Genomic DNA, 14,894 nt, shown 5'->3' with positions numbered 1-14,894 from the left:
CATTAAAATCCAGCCTCATGAAAGTGGTTGACACTTAAATACTCATCTTCAGCTATGAGTTGAAGATGCATGTTGTTGTGTCTTTTGGCTTTTCCCAGTTAGGGGTCGCCACAGTGGAACTCCGGTCCGCTAATGATTGGCAGTAGATTTTTACGTGCCGAGTTGCCAGCTCTGACGCACAACCTTCAATGAAGGTACGCCCATTCACGCATGTCTCCACACAGAAGACGCTCTAGCTGTGAATCGAACAAGACAACGTCTTACTGTGAGGGGACAATGCTACCGCAGCACCACATATACATAATATATCTAAAATATTCCAGCATAATATTTGATTTGTACTGCAGTGTTCCTGCATAGTGCCATTCTCATAATGGTGCATGTTTATATAATGCAAACTTAAAATGCTGTGTTATAACTATAATGACATTTTTATTTTCTGTTAATGTTTGCACTTAGATTTATTGAAATTTTTGTCTTGGTTACCTCTTTAAATGGGATTTTGGTTCAAAAGGATTTACTTGGTTAATAAACCTAAAACCATTAACCATTTCAACTTCAGTCTTTAATGATTTGCCACTAATTTGACAGAAAAAACACAATTTTATAAAAAATGGACCAAAAATATGAGGCAAAAATCTGGACATTTTGCGAAAATCTGTACAATTGAGAGGTATGTTTAGGAGCTAAGGATGAAAATTCTGAGGCAAACCCGGGAACATTTATGGAAATTAGTCACAGAAAGGTACTATAGAACTGCCATGACTGCTTCCCCTTTAAAGGAAATAGCTTCAAAGTCATGTGACTTTGAGTCTGCACTGAGAGAGTTGATGAAATACATTTAAACAGAAGACGTGTTTAAAGGTTGAAAGACTGCAGTCTTTTCTAAACTGTACTGTTCTGGTGAGTTTACTTCTTTTTATCTATTTATGATGTTAACAATTGTCTTAACAGCAATGGATGCTTTTCATAATCAATGATTACTTTTTAAAAAACGATTGCTTAAAATGTGAGAGTTGTACTGAGCATTGTCAAAACTTTTGCACTTTGTTGTCAGTACTACAATACTGAGAAACCAGGAAAAACACGAGGTTTGGATACACTTCTCTGGTAATGAGTTTTAGACAGAAGTACTTTCACGTAAAGAAGTCAGGCTGAAATTATGTGAATCTTGTCTGTGCAAGCAATGCATTCTCATACTAATTTCACAGGATGTTACTAACTTGCAACTTCTTGGAAGCAAGGAATGGTTGTTACTAGCAGTACTAGTCAAGCACACTAGATGTCACCATAGACAAAGAACTCTTTTACTTTTACTTGTAGTGGTGGTAGGAAGGAATTACTCAGCTGCTTTGCTAGTTCTGATGGTGTGGATACTGAACTTATGATGTAACTAGCGACAGTAGGGGCCTGGAAAGGAGTTACTGTGGCATCCATATGTTAGGGCTGTAGGGTGGTGAGACTTGCTTGGAAATTTCCAGACAGACCTTTGGCCTTCAGCATCAGAAGCTAGGGCTAACCAATTGTACTATAAAAGCATATCAGTGTTACTGCTATCTGATGCTCTTTCTTATCCCCTTGATAAGAGAAGCATTAAGGAACCCTAATGCAGACATTTAGGGATTAAATGCCATGTTGTGTCACCTGACCTCTGTAGGACATGGTGAAGTGACACATGTGATATCATAATACAGGCTGTATTCAGAACACATTGGCATTGTTGTCATTGTTACAGTTCATGTGATTCTTCCATTTGGTTATGGTTGTGTGGCTTTCCCTATAGCTCAAAGCTGTAATGGTTTGATTCTCCTAGCACTTTTGACATCATCATCAGCCCCCCCCCCCCCCCCACCACCACCACCACCACCATTTTCTGCATGGGGACAGGGTGCTGTGCCAGCTGTTGCCATCTGTCTCTATTCAATGCCACTCTCCTACCTTCTTTGGCACTCATGCCTGGCTGTCACAGGTCTTCTGCCACATAAACCAGCTACCTCTTTGCCGGGCACCCTCGTTTTTCTGCTTGCCTTCTCCCTGTCTGTCCCAAATCATCTTCACCAGATTGTTTTCAGCTTTTCTGCACATGTGCCTAAGCCAACATAATCTGTTCTCTTTTAACTTTTTCTGCATTTGGAGCTATTTTGGCTTCAATTCTTATGTCCTCATTTCTTCATATATTCCATAGTTTGCATCCTACCACTTGTCTCGGGCACTTCATCTCCGTTACCTGTAGCTTCTTCAACTGCTCTGCCTTTACTGCCTTGGTTTCTGTACCATGCAACAGAATTGATCAAACCACTGTTTTGTACACCTTATTTTTCAGCTTATTTGGCATTGTTTTGTCATACACTACACCTGGCACTCGGTGCCAGTTTGCTGCAGCCCCTCTGATTCTAGCTTTGGCCTCCTCATTCAGACTTCCCTTCTCTTCAACCACCACTCCCAGATACTTGAAGCTGTCAACCTGTTTCACTAGCTTCCTTTTTGTCTCAATTCTCTTCTTCTTCTGATTTCCCCATTTGCTGCCATTACAACTGTCTTATCTGTACTTGGTTTCAGCCCACATGCCTTCGGTTTTGCATTCCATTCCCTTATCTTTTGTTGATGCTGTTGCTCAGAGTCTGCCTGTAATGCCACATTGTCTGTATACAGGAACTTTGTTGATTTGACCCCTCCAACCTATTTGCTAATGTAGTCCATCACCAGTATGAAAAGTGGTGGGGTCAGAGCTGAACTCTGATGCACCCCCAGTCCCACAGGGCATCTCTGTGTGAGACCAAACACTGTTCATACTTGAGTCTTTGGGTCCTTGTACATAGCTTGCACTAATTACACCAATGTGTCTGGGACACTGAACCACTGTAGGACTGCACAAATCATATGCTTTCTCCAAGTCTAGGAATGTCCAGTTAAAGTCTCATCTTTAGCGTCTTCTCAACTGTCTGATTCACTGCAAACATTGGGTCATTTGTGCTGCATCTTAATCTGAATCCTAACTTCTCATCTCCTATCTTACTTTCAACAATTCTGTTAATTAATTTATCAGTCACCCTCTCCAGAACTTTCATCCAATGTGACAAGAGTTTGATATCTCTGTACTGCCCACAGTTGTGGATGTCCCCTATATTTTTGTACACTGATATGCTTATTCTCCAGTCATTTGGGATGCACCTTTCTCTCCACACTACTATGAGTATCCTCAGGAGCCATTTCTCCCCTGTCTCACCCATCATCGTTGTCATATCTGCTGTGACCTCGTCTGAGCCTACTGTTTTTCCCTGACTTCATTTTCTTTAGTGCAGTTCTTACTTCTTCTAGGGTGGGCTGCTGCTCTTCTTCTCTCACTGTAGTCAGTGTCTGGGGCAGTACAGTCTCTATGGGTTTTTCTTCATTCAGAAGCTGCTGAAAGTACTCCTTCCATCTGCCTTTGATGTCCTGTGGACTGGTGACCAGGTTGTCACTGGCATCCCTTATGAAGGACGTCTGTCTTCTTTATCTTTTTGTCTTTCTCTTGCAACCTAATAGTTTCTTTATACTATCTACCAAGTCACTTTCCAGAAGTTGGTAGAGTGCCTCTGATGCCTTGTTTTTTGCTACTGCAACTCCTTTCTTAGCCTCTTTCTTAGCCAACCAGTATTTCTTCCTTGACTGATCCATCTTTTCTGTCTTCTACTTTTTCCTGCACTACTCCTTTCTTTTGATGACTTCCTGGAATTCTGCATTCTACCACTAGCTTTCCTTATGTACCTGATTTCCATACCTAGGTCGACCTGTTCTGTAGTCCTAACATGCTGTTCTGAAGTACTGCCATTTTTCTTTAACTCCACCTGTTTCCTCTTCTTCTTGAGGTAGTACAGTCCTAAGCAGTTCATTGAACTGTTGTGCTTTCTCTCTAGTCAACTTTCAGGTTTTCAGCCTGGTCTCTGTTAACTTTAGAGCTTTCTCTGACCACTGCTTGCAGTTGATTGTGGCCATCAGTGGGTTGTGCTGTTGGCCGACTGTTTCACTGGGGATGACTTTCCAATTGCTGATTCTGCCCCATTGTCCTTTCCTTACAAGGAGAAAGTCTACCTGAGTTGCATCTTGGCCATTCTTGTATATGATCTTGTGACTGTCTCTTGCTGAATCATGTGTTGGTCACCATCAAGCCATTTACCAGACAGAAGTCTAGAATGCCCTCTCCTTCATTATTCCTTTTGCTCCACCCATTGGACCCAAGCAGTTCTTGTACCCAGTTCTGTCTGTCCCAATATGTGCATTCAAGTCACCCGTTATCGCCACCAATTTCATGTTGCGTGCTTTATCTAGTAGGTCCTGCAACTGTTGACTAAATGCACTCTTTTTCCTTACCATCATAACCCCTCTGGGGACATAGGCTGAGATAAGAATACTGCCCTATCATTAGGTTGGAATCTAATTGCCATGAGTCTGTCACTAGTTCTGATGACATCCCTCACTGCTTTCTGAAGCCTGCTCCTCACCAAAATTCTCACTCTATTTCTAGCCTGTCCTTTTCCTGAGTAGTAGACTCTGGATCCCAAGCCAAGTGACTTTGCTGCACTTCACTTCGAACTTGTTTCCTGGATACATAGGCTGTCCAGCCTATTCCTTACCATCATGTCCTCCACTTCTAAGTTCCATCCAGTCAATGAACCAACATTGAGTGTAGCAATTCTTAGTTCATGTTTGCCAGATTGCTTGATTGTATATCCAGCTTTTGCTCAACAGAGCTATCAAAAGTAACCCAAGCTGGGCAACTGAACACTGGCTGGCCAGAAGCTTATTGGTTGAGGGCTGCTGGGATTTATGGTGGGCACATATTGGCCAATAGGGGCATATACACCCCTCCCATTAGTAGCATGGGTCGCATAGGCTGGAGTAAGCTGGGTCCTCAACCCACTTATCACAGACAAATTCCCATGCCCCTTTCGTGACATTAATCAACACGACCATATCACCTAGAGCCATATTTTACACTGTCAAGTGGCTAGCCTTGCCATGGTGCAAGTGATAAGTGCTCTCCTATCTTGAGGACACTGCATACCATAGTTGATGCCCAAAACGGTTTGTCTGTAAAACTCTTCCCCTATAGGGCACCATGTAGAGTTGTGCTGCTGTACACAGCTCTATTCCTGGGTGAATTTGAGATGAAAACACTCAACATGTTTTTAGGAGGTGGGAGGAACCCCACAGACACACAGGGAAAATTTGAAAACTCCAAACAGGCATTGGCCAGAGATCAGGATCGAACCTTGTACTTTGTGCATGGGAGGCAAAGACCTTAATGATTATGCCAACTGGTCTCAGTCTTGACACAGGATTCATATTCCTAGGTTGGTGCAATATCCTTGAAGGTGGACCCATAGTTTTTAGGTATGAAGGTGTTCCTGAAGATTCTGTGTTGATTATGGTAGAAGAAATTCTAGGTTTTGTAACACCGTAACCAGCCCAGAACATATGCCCCTAAGGAAAAGATTGTTCGGTAAGCAGTATGTGTCCATAACATGTGTTTTTTTGCATGACTTTGGCTGGCTGACCTATTTTTCTTGTCTCAGAGCCAATAAAGCAGCTCAGTGCTGTAGACAGGGTGATATAGTTATAAGTTCTTTAGTTTGTTATACTTTTACAATTTATTGAGATCAGTACTATCCTGCCACAGAGCATTTTGTGAAAGCAATGGTTTGTTACATGGTGTCGCAATATGGGGAATGTTTGCCTGTGTTTTGGGCTTTAATTTTATCGTTTTAAGTTAATATCCCTTGTGTGAATATAATACATGCTAAAGGCAAACATGAGAAGATCTTCTTTAGCAAACAGTGACCAAGATGGTTAACGAAAAAGAAACTGCTGAGTTGTCCTACCTAGATAAGTTTTGATGTAGCATGGCACAAAGCGTGGATGCATTTCTGTAAATACATCCATTAAGAGGGATGACTGCCTGGTTAACAAGAACAGAGAACAAGAGTAAACAAAGTTTGGTCTGATGTCACTAGGATCAGTAGAACAGGACAATCAGGTTTGGTATCAGTCTTTTTTTAAGCTCTCTATAAATAGGAGTTTATAGATGTTGAAAATATTTTCAGGCAGCAAAAATGTATAAAATGGTTGATTTAATGTTGGAAGGAAAGAATAAGAAGAAACATGGTAAAGTTATGGTCTGGAATATGGTAGGTTAGAATTAATGTAAGCCTGTGCAAGGTAAAATGATCATGGCAAAGCTCAGGGCATGCATACATAATGAGGAGAGGCAGTAATGTGAAAAAAAACAAAATGGACGACATTTTTAGTAAGCAGTGTCTAAAAGTAAGTGGAAAGGATGTGGAAATACAAAATGCATTGGATAAGGAAAACTTGTTAAATATGAGACTTTATGCCTCCCTATAGTTTATAAATCATGTCTGAGTTTTTTTGTGCAGATCTGTAGACATCATTTCAATAGGAATATAAACTTAATATTCTTTTTCCAGGTCACTCGTGTCTTTTTCACCTAGTGCATAATATACAGCTTCTAGCTATTCCTCAGACCATCTAAACCCACTTCTGCTCTGGTTAGCTCACTCTTGCAAAGGAAAAGTTTTTTTACTGTGAAATTTTTCAGGTAGCGAACATACCTGGTTTGTCACAGAACATTAGGTTTTTATTGGTATAACACAAAAAAAGGGCCAACTTCTCCAAGGTGCAACCAAAAAATGTAAATATTACATTGACAGTGTGTTTGCAGTAAAATAAACGTTTCTTTTCTTCAGCCACATTAGTTGCTGTAATTAGCAGATGCATACAGTCACTTTCTCCATGCTGATAGGTTCATAGGTATGTACTAGGCTAATGGCCCTGGAGCCTTTACAAGCCTAGCCCATAGGATTACCCTGGCATCATGCCACCCGATCTTAGTTCCCAGTGCCTCTGTCGAGTAGAGCCACTGGAGTAATCCCCAGGGTGAATTTTCTATTTCCCATCTACTCATCAAGATTTCTCTTGAAGACAGCCAGTGAGGTGCTCTGTTTGACATGTATGGGAAGTCTATTCCATAGCATCGGCAGTCTCTGGGTTATGAACCTGTCCCTCCAGCACATTCTGTTGATTGTGGTAATGAGGTTGAGGTCTCTGGAGTGTGTGATAGAGATTGGGATTTCTTTAGATGTAGCATTTCTAACTGAGCTGGGTCAGACATGCCTTTGTAAGTCAAGCAGCGATCGCCTCTAACTAGGCGATATGAGACAGAGAATAGTTGGAGGTTTTTGAGTCTGCCCATATAGGACAAGTGTTTAAGGCCTAGAATCCTCTTTGTGAGGTACTTTTGTGGCCTCTCCAGTTGTTGCAGGTGTCTACTGAGGTACATGCCAAATGGGGCATTATACTCATTGATTGGGCTGGATGCAAATCCCTTAGTAATGAGATGTGCCACATCGAAGGACTTTCTGACCACAGTGGCAATGTGGTAGTCGAAACAGAGGTTGCTGTCAACCTGTGTTCTCAGATCTCTTATAACGCCTTCTGTGTTTAGTGGACTACCATCAATGTCATAATTCATGGGAACTGGGTTTTTCCCAAAGGGGGAGATGACACATTTTTTGGCATTGAGCTTAAGGCCATGGTTCTGACACCAGTCGTTGGTCTCAGTGAGGCCTTTCTGTAGGATGTCAACATCACTTGGGGAGTTAATAATAGCTCCAAACTTGCAATCATCTGCGAACTTTGTCAGCCAGAGTCCTTTGTGTTGGCCTGGACTTCAGAGAAGTAGATACCAAACAGGAGAGGACCGAGGAATGAACCCTGTGAGACTCCACTCATGACTGGTCAGCAGTCTGACTTGGAGTCAGCTACTTTCACACTGTGGGTTCTATTTGTGAGCCAGTTTGCAACCCACCTAGTGATATAGGGGTTGATGCCCAGCTTACTGAGTTTTTCTATGATACCTAAGTGGAGAATGGTATCAAAGGCCTTGGCCAGATCAAGGTAGGCTGTGTGAACCACCTTGCCTTCATCCATAGCTCTGATGACTGACTCAAAGAAGTTGACTAAGTTGAGCAGGCATGATCTACCCTTCACAAAACCAAATTGTGCGGGATCCAGAATTTGGAGATTCCCTATATCCTTGTTTAATAGGTCCATGATAATGTGTTCCATAGCTTTGCATATCAGGCACGTTAGAGCTAATGGGACAATAGTTCCTAGGGTCTGTAGTCACTCCTCCTTTGTGGAGAGGGATGACTGTAGCAGTGCACCATTCAGTAGGGTCAAACCCTGAGGTGAGGCTGTGATTGAACAGGGCACACAGGTGAGGTGCCAGTTCACTCGGTAGTTCATGTAGAACACTGCCAGGGATATTGTCAGGTCCTATAGAAACTGTATTCTTGGCCTTGGACAGTACTGGTTAAACCTGTGCAGCAGTAATACTGGGTGCCTGGCAATCTACTGTTAATGTGATAGGTCCTTTGAGAGGGGATGGAGGGGTAAAGTTGGCATTGAATCTGTCGGCCAGTATATTGGCAGTATCTGGTGGCTCGGTATAGGAGGTACCATTGTGTAATAGCTCAGAGCAAATCTGAGTATTGTCATGGAAATTCTTTACATAACTATAGAAGACCTTGTAGTTGTCTTTACAATCTGCCACAATTCTGTTTTCATAGCTAGCTTTAGAGGATTTGATGACATGGCACCCTGCTGTGACCCCCAGTGTAACCACAAACTCTTTTCAATGCAGGGTGTCTCCCCAGTATATAATAGTCAAAATTCACAAACATATAAAACATATAATATAGTCTTTGACACCAGTGCTTTTCTCTGGCAAAACAAAATACAATTACTTTTTTCTAGTATGTTTCCAGTCAGACATTCTCCAGGTTTTCCACTACCAGGACTTCTACTGTCGAATGTGGACCTCTTGCTGTACTCCCACTTTGTAGCTAATTGGTCTGGCCTGGACAGTCTGTCAGCAATAGCCCTACATGACAGTATTCCAGATTCTTCTGGAATTTTTCAAATGACCTCTGCCACATTAGAACTAATCTGGCATTAAAAATGTGCAGGCTAGCAGCAGATTTAAGTTATCCAAAGCCAGGTATTTCAACTTAAAGGGGTCAGTCCCCATTGCTTTGCTGATTTGTGTTCTTGTAAAAAAATACTCTTTTTCAAATTAAGTACTCCAATAAACCTAAACTTTAGAGTTGGCTCAATCCTAAGTCATTACTGAGCCTACTTGTTGGGCTACATTACAGATGCAACCCCACCCCAAACAGCTTGAACCCACTGGCATCAAATCTGCTTTAAAGTCTTTGAGCTCTAATGGACCATTCATGTTGTGATGGAGAACATCAAGATGATGCTTGATCCAAAAGCTGAATGGCTGGATGCTAGGGTCCACCTGCACTGCTTCAAATTGTCTACATTTTGTTGGGGAAGCCATTTGATGGGATCTGTAACCACAGTGATCTCCCTCCCCAACAGATAATAACACAGAGACCCCAAAGTCCACTTGATTGCCAGACATTTCCTCTCTCTGGTGAAATATGTTTCCCCTGAATTACTTAGTTGTTTGCTGAGAACATTCTGGATGCTTCTTATTTCTCAACTCTACCTCAAAGGCATCTGTGTTTACAGTAAATGGTTTTGAGAAGTCAGAGGGCATCACAACCTCAAAGGCATCTGTGTTTACAGTAAAATGTTTTGAGAAGTCAGTGGGCACCACAATCATTTCTGCTTAAAAAATCTTTGTTTAAGCCTTTGAAATACTTCTGCATCTGCTGTCTACCTGAGTCACTCGGGTAGCTTCCAGTAGGGCAGGTCTTTAAGGAGACATGTAGTGGGGGCAGTTTGAATAATGAAGTTTTCAGTAATGCTCAGCAAGTCACCAAAAAAGTCTTTTACCTGTTTCTTTGTCTGAGGGAATAGAACATTCTTTAATTGCCTTGACTGTCTCTTTTAGTGGCTACATTAGTCCTCCTCCTGACTACACATCTGAAATATTTTACCTCGTTCATGCCTGCCTTGCACTTTGGAGCATTAACAGTGACCTCAGCCTGTCTTAGTGAATTTAATACTGTTTTCACCTTAAGAAAGTGACAGTCCCAATATTCTGAATGAATGAAAATGTCATCCATTTAGGTCTCAGTATAGGTCAGTGAGGCTTCAGCATGTAGAGACAGAATGGGAGGGCAGTATATTGCAACAACCCATCGGCAACAGAGAATGCCATTTTTTTCTTAGCCTTATCAGTTAAATGGGTCTGACATTTAGTCCTTTAGTAAATCCAATGTAATTAGCAACCTAGCGTTTCATAAATGCTCTTTCATCTGATTGACCATGGTAGCTGTCAACCTGGAGATTCTAGTGAGCTTTCTGATGTCGTTACAAAATTGACCTGTACTGGCCAGTTTTGGGACTGATGCAGTGAGGCTGTTCCAGCCACTAGTAGATTCTTTGATAACTGTGAACTTTAGCAATTTCTTTATTTCTTCTTTGCCTTTCTGTTTCTGAGTTTATGGTTCTCTGTAATGTCTTGGGTTAACCTTTTTATCCCAGGAATTTTCTCTATATGATGTTTAATGAAAGTCGTGCTACTCAGCAGCCTTGAAAAGATGTTTTTGTTCGTCAAAAAGTAACTTTTGTACCTCTACATTGGGGGATTAACAAGAAACATTTCTATTAAATTATCCCATATGACCTAGACAATCGTACATTCATATACATGAAAACAAACCATATTGATGTAATTGTAGTTGCAAACATTATACATCACTTATAATTTATCCAGTCATTGTCAGTCAGACATTACATAGCTTATTCAAATCCTGCCTTCTTTTAAGTCTCATTCCTCCTCTGCATGTATTTTTCCCACAATTCCCATTTTTCCTATGTAATTTGCTCCTAGCCTTTTCTAAAGATCCCAATTCCAGTTATTGTATCTCTGTTACTGTATTCACTGCTTCTAGTAAGGTTGGTTTAGACTTGGGTTTCCAGTTTCTAGTAATTCCTTTTTTGGAAGCCACCGTAATTAGACTCAACAAGGCCTTACTATGTATAGACAATTCTGATTCTGTGTCATAGTTCAAAAAATCATTTCCTTAGTTACACCAATTTGCTCACCCAGTATCTATAACAGAGCAGTCTGCAGGGAATCTTTAAAGTCTGCCAACTCATTATATTCCCATAAAATGTGTTCCAAGTTACCTGTTTCTTCCCCATCACACCTCCAATATTTGCTTGCTACCTGAAGAAAATTTCCTTGGAGTCTACTTTAGGTATAAAAATGCCTATGTAGACTCTTCCAAGCAAAGATCCTAAATCTTCTAGACTTTGTTGCATATTTGGGAGACGTACATATATCCCCCATTGTTTCTTTGTGAATTGTTTATCCAGTCTCTCCTCCTAATCCTTTCTAACCTCCACTGATTGATTCTTATAGTTAACATGCAATATTTTATATGCTCTACTAATTATTCCTTTTTTAACAGCAGTGTCTGTTCTAGATTCTACTACAGACTTTACCAGTGCTGGTCTTTTGCTTAGGATCCCCCCCTATTTCTTTCTGTTTCCCTATACTCTGATATCAATCCTTGATAGGGAAGGTAATCTCCATCCTGCAGTCCAAATAAATTCTTGGCCCCTTCCTATTCTTTTACCTTTCCCTCTCTAATTATTTGCCCCTGGTATCTTGGTTATTTTACCAGCTTTCTCCAATAAATTCCAGTGTCCTTTTGCCTATTGTATGTGTCCCTAATTGCAGTCATCACTATTGGCAGAATCTCCTTTCTCCATTCCCGTGTTGGCTTAGTTCTTGGATCACTTTCTGCTACTTTATGAATATAATATTCTGCATGGTTATTGTTAGTCTCCTTAAGGATTTGTATCCAAACTCCAAGTCTCTCCTTATTTCTTGGGCTTCCCCCATTTCATCATCCCCTTCCACTTTGAATTGTAGGTTTCTGCTTGTGTATTTATAAGAGCCTTAACTGTGTAGCTGTGAAACACCCCTTCAAATGGGGTAATACCAAGCTGCCTTGTTCAGTTGGAAGATTAGCTTATCCTACTTGACTCTTGCCATCTTTCTCTCTCCGATAAAAGCCTTCACCTATTTGCTATCCACAACTTCTCTGGTTGATAAAAATATGCTTGGCCTGTGTATAAAACTAAAGCAACTAAAAACATTTTAACTGTTTTGTATCTTGCTATCCATATTCATGTAAGAGAGCTTCCAATTTCTCAATTTTTGTAGTATATTTTGTTTAGTCTATTCCCACATATCCTTAGCTGCCACACCAGAATCCTTTTTATTCCAAACTGCTAAATACTTCATTTTATTATGTACCCATAAATATGGATATTGCTGAACCAATTTGTATGTGGGTACATAATTTACAGCTATTGCTTTTGCTTTAGCTTCATTAATTTTGTGTCCTGAAAAGGTATGAAACTGCTTCAAAATGTTCCACAACATTGAAATTTCCTTTTCTGGTATTATCAGGTATAAAATAATATCATCTATCATCTGCAAATATAGCCAGCTTTTTTTGACCACCATACCAATTATGTCTTTGAATTTCTGAGTCTCTCATTTTCTTTTCCAGTGGTTGTAAATATAGTGCAAGTAAAAAAAGGGGAAAGAGGACACCCCTGCCTGGTTCCTCTGCTCGAACAGAAGTTATCAGAGAGGAACCCATCCATTTTAATTTTTACCTCCTAATCAACCTTATAATTTTATCAGAGAATGCAAATGCTTCCATTGCCCTGTTCATAAACTCACAGCTTACTCTGTAAAATGCTCTATCTGCATTGTATCAAGACCCACCACCAACAGTAGTATTTTTTTATATCTAGCTTCCCTCTGGATCATCAGTGTCATGTTAATGTTGTCAAATGTTTGCCTCTCCTCGACAAAACCACATTGATCCATGTCTAACAATTTTGGCATCACCTTTGCCATTCTTATAGCCATTGTAGACCTAAACACTTTATAATCATGGTTTAGGATAGAAATGGGTCTGTATGAAGTTTGATTTGATTGGCCTTTACCCTCTTTAGGTTTTACAGCCACCACCAGTTTCTTCCAGGAAGTTGGTGTTTCTCCTCCTCTTAAAATACGGTTATACAAAACCTTCCAGATCTTTATTTGTTTCTGGGGACTTTTCTTTTGATTGGTTATACATCACTATTTTTATCTCCTCTCCCCATGTCCCAGCTATTAGTAAGCTGAGCCTCAACTACCTCTAATCTTGGCATATTTAATTCTCTATAAACATTTCTGTTTATCCCATTGCTTGATCTCCATATTTCTCTGCTTTATACAGAGTTTCATAAAATTTCCAAAATACTTCTAGTATGTCTACAAGGTCTCTTGTTATCTGCTCCCTAAGCTCGGCAACAACCCTTTCTGCTTTCAGTTGCCTGAGTCGTTGTGCTAAAAATGTTTGTGCTGTGGCATTATTATCAAAAACTGTTGCTTAACATCAGTCTTTCCAAACTCATGCATATTATCAAGGTAATCCTTTATTTTCTGCTTAGCACTCCACCGTTACTCCTCTTCTTGTTCTGTGAAATTTCCCCTAGTCTGCAATACTTTTGTCAGTCCCTCTAAATAATTCTTGTTGCTTTTTAACCATATCGCTTCCTTTTATTTTCACAGTATTTTTAAACGTCACTTTAATTTTATCCCACTTCCTAGCTCTGTTTTAAGAAGAAATTTCTGTCTTCTCTAATAACTCCCAAGTAATTTCCACTACTCATTCCTTAAATTCCTCTCTTTTCAACTGGTAGGTGGGAAAATGCCAATGTCTCATTTTTATTTAATTACCCAGCATTTTTATTTTAGTTATTATTGGCTCATGATCTGAAATAGTTATTGGATGTGTATCAAAACTTTCAGTTAAATGCACATGTTCCTGTGAAATGTACATTCTGTATAGCCTAACCCAGTTTTTATATCTTGGGCAATAATATGTAAGTTCACTCCAAACTCCTACTACTGAATTCACAACTTCCTTGTCAAATATTTTCAGAAATGTCTTCAAAAATCTACCCTCCTTTGTTATATTTCCCTTCTGGGCCTCCCAGACATATCTTCCCTAATGCAAATTAAATTTCAGTCCCTACCTATAAGTAATATTCCCTGCTAAAAGCTGATTATTTCTCCCAGAATTTTCTTAAGCTCCATTATAGTAGTTTTAGGAAGAATATAAAAACATGCCAGTGTAATCCTCCTCCCTTGCCAGTAGCCCCTTAGTACTACATGTCTACCATTGTTATCTTTCTTTTATCCTTTCCTATCACTATTGGAGCTCATCTTGCAACTCCTCTTTTCCTTTGTCCCAGGTACTCTACTACATAACCATCCTAAAAACCTTTCTTTATCAAATTCACATGTTCAATTCTTTCCAAATGTGTCTCTTGCAGCATAGTTATTTCACTCTACATTTTTAATATAGTTCACTACTCTTTCTTTTTTGTATATATCTGTGAGACCATTAACATTTAAAGACCATATTGGAAGGGTCCTTATGTTAAAAAGTTATTATTCCCACCTTTTATTAACAGTTTTTTAAGTATCTAGTTCTAGCTTTTGTGTTATATGCACACACTGTTTGACAGGTTGACCTTTTATACTGTTGTTTCTTGTCATATCCATTTTAACCTATTTCACATCTTACAGAACTTTTTGTTTTATTGAAAGCCCTCAAACCAAAAAAAAAAAATACCCCAGAAACCTATTAACTTAATATTAATACACAAAACTATGTACATCTTCAAATGTTAAAGTTTTACCTTCCAAATAGGAACAATTATCCCAAACTGACAGCCATACTCACAAACTTGGGTTAACCTAAAAGGAGGTTATCCATGGTAAGACACATGGTACAGCCTGTGCTTCTATTAATTGCTGTCTATCTTTATTGCTCTAC

The 14,894-nt window shown here is 39.9% G+C and overlaps 1 protein-coding gene across 1 annotated transcript in view; it reads left to right on the top strand.

Annotated features, from left to right (window-relative positions):
- Positions 1-832: 832 nt before the first annotated feature.
- Positions 833-14,894, top strand: part of PGGHG (protein-glucosylgalactosylhydroxylysine glucosidase) — a 471,557-nt gene continuing 457,495 nt past the window's right edge. Inside the window, exon 1 of the mRNA XM_044082889.1 lies at positions 833-903. The gene's annotated coding sequence lies outside the window, so the exon portion shown is untranslated. The remainder of the gene's footprint in view (positions 904-14,894) is intronic.

The sequence above is a fragment of the Protopterus annectens genome, chromosome 9.part0 (genome assembly GCF_019279795.1).
Source record: "Protopterus annectens isolate FY-2018-M chromosome 9.part0, PAN1.0, whole genome shotgun sequence".
Classification (NCBI taxonomy): domain Eukaryota; kingdom Metazoa; phylum Chordata; order Ceratodontiformes; family Protopteridae; genus Protopterus; species Protopterus annectens.
This window is presented reverse-complemented; position numbering and strand designations above follow the sequence as displayed.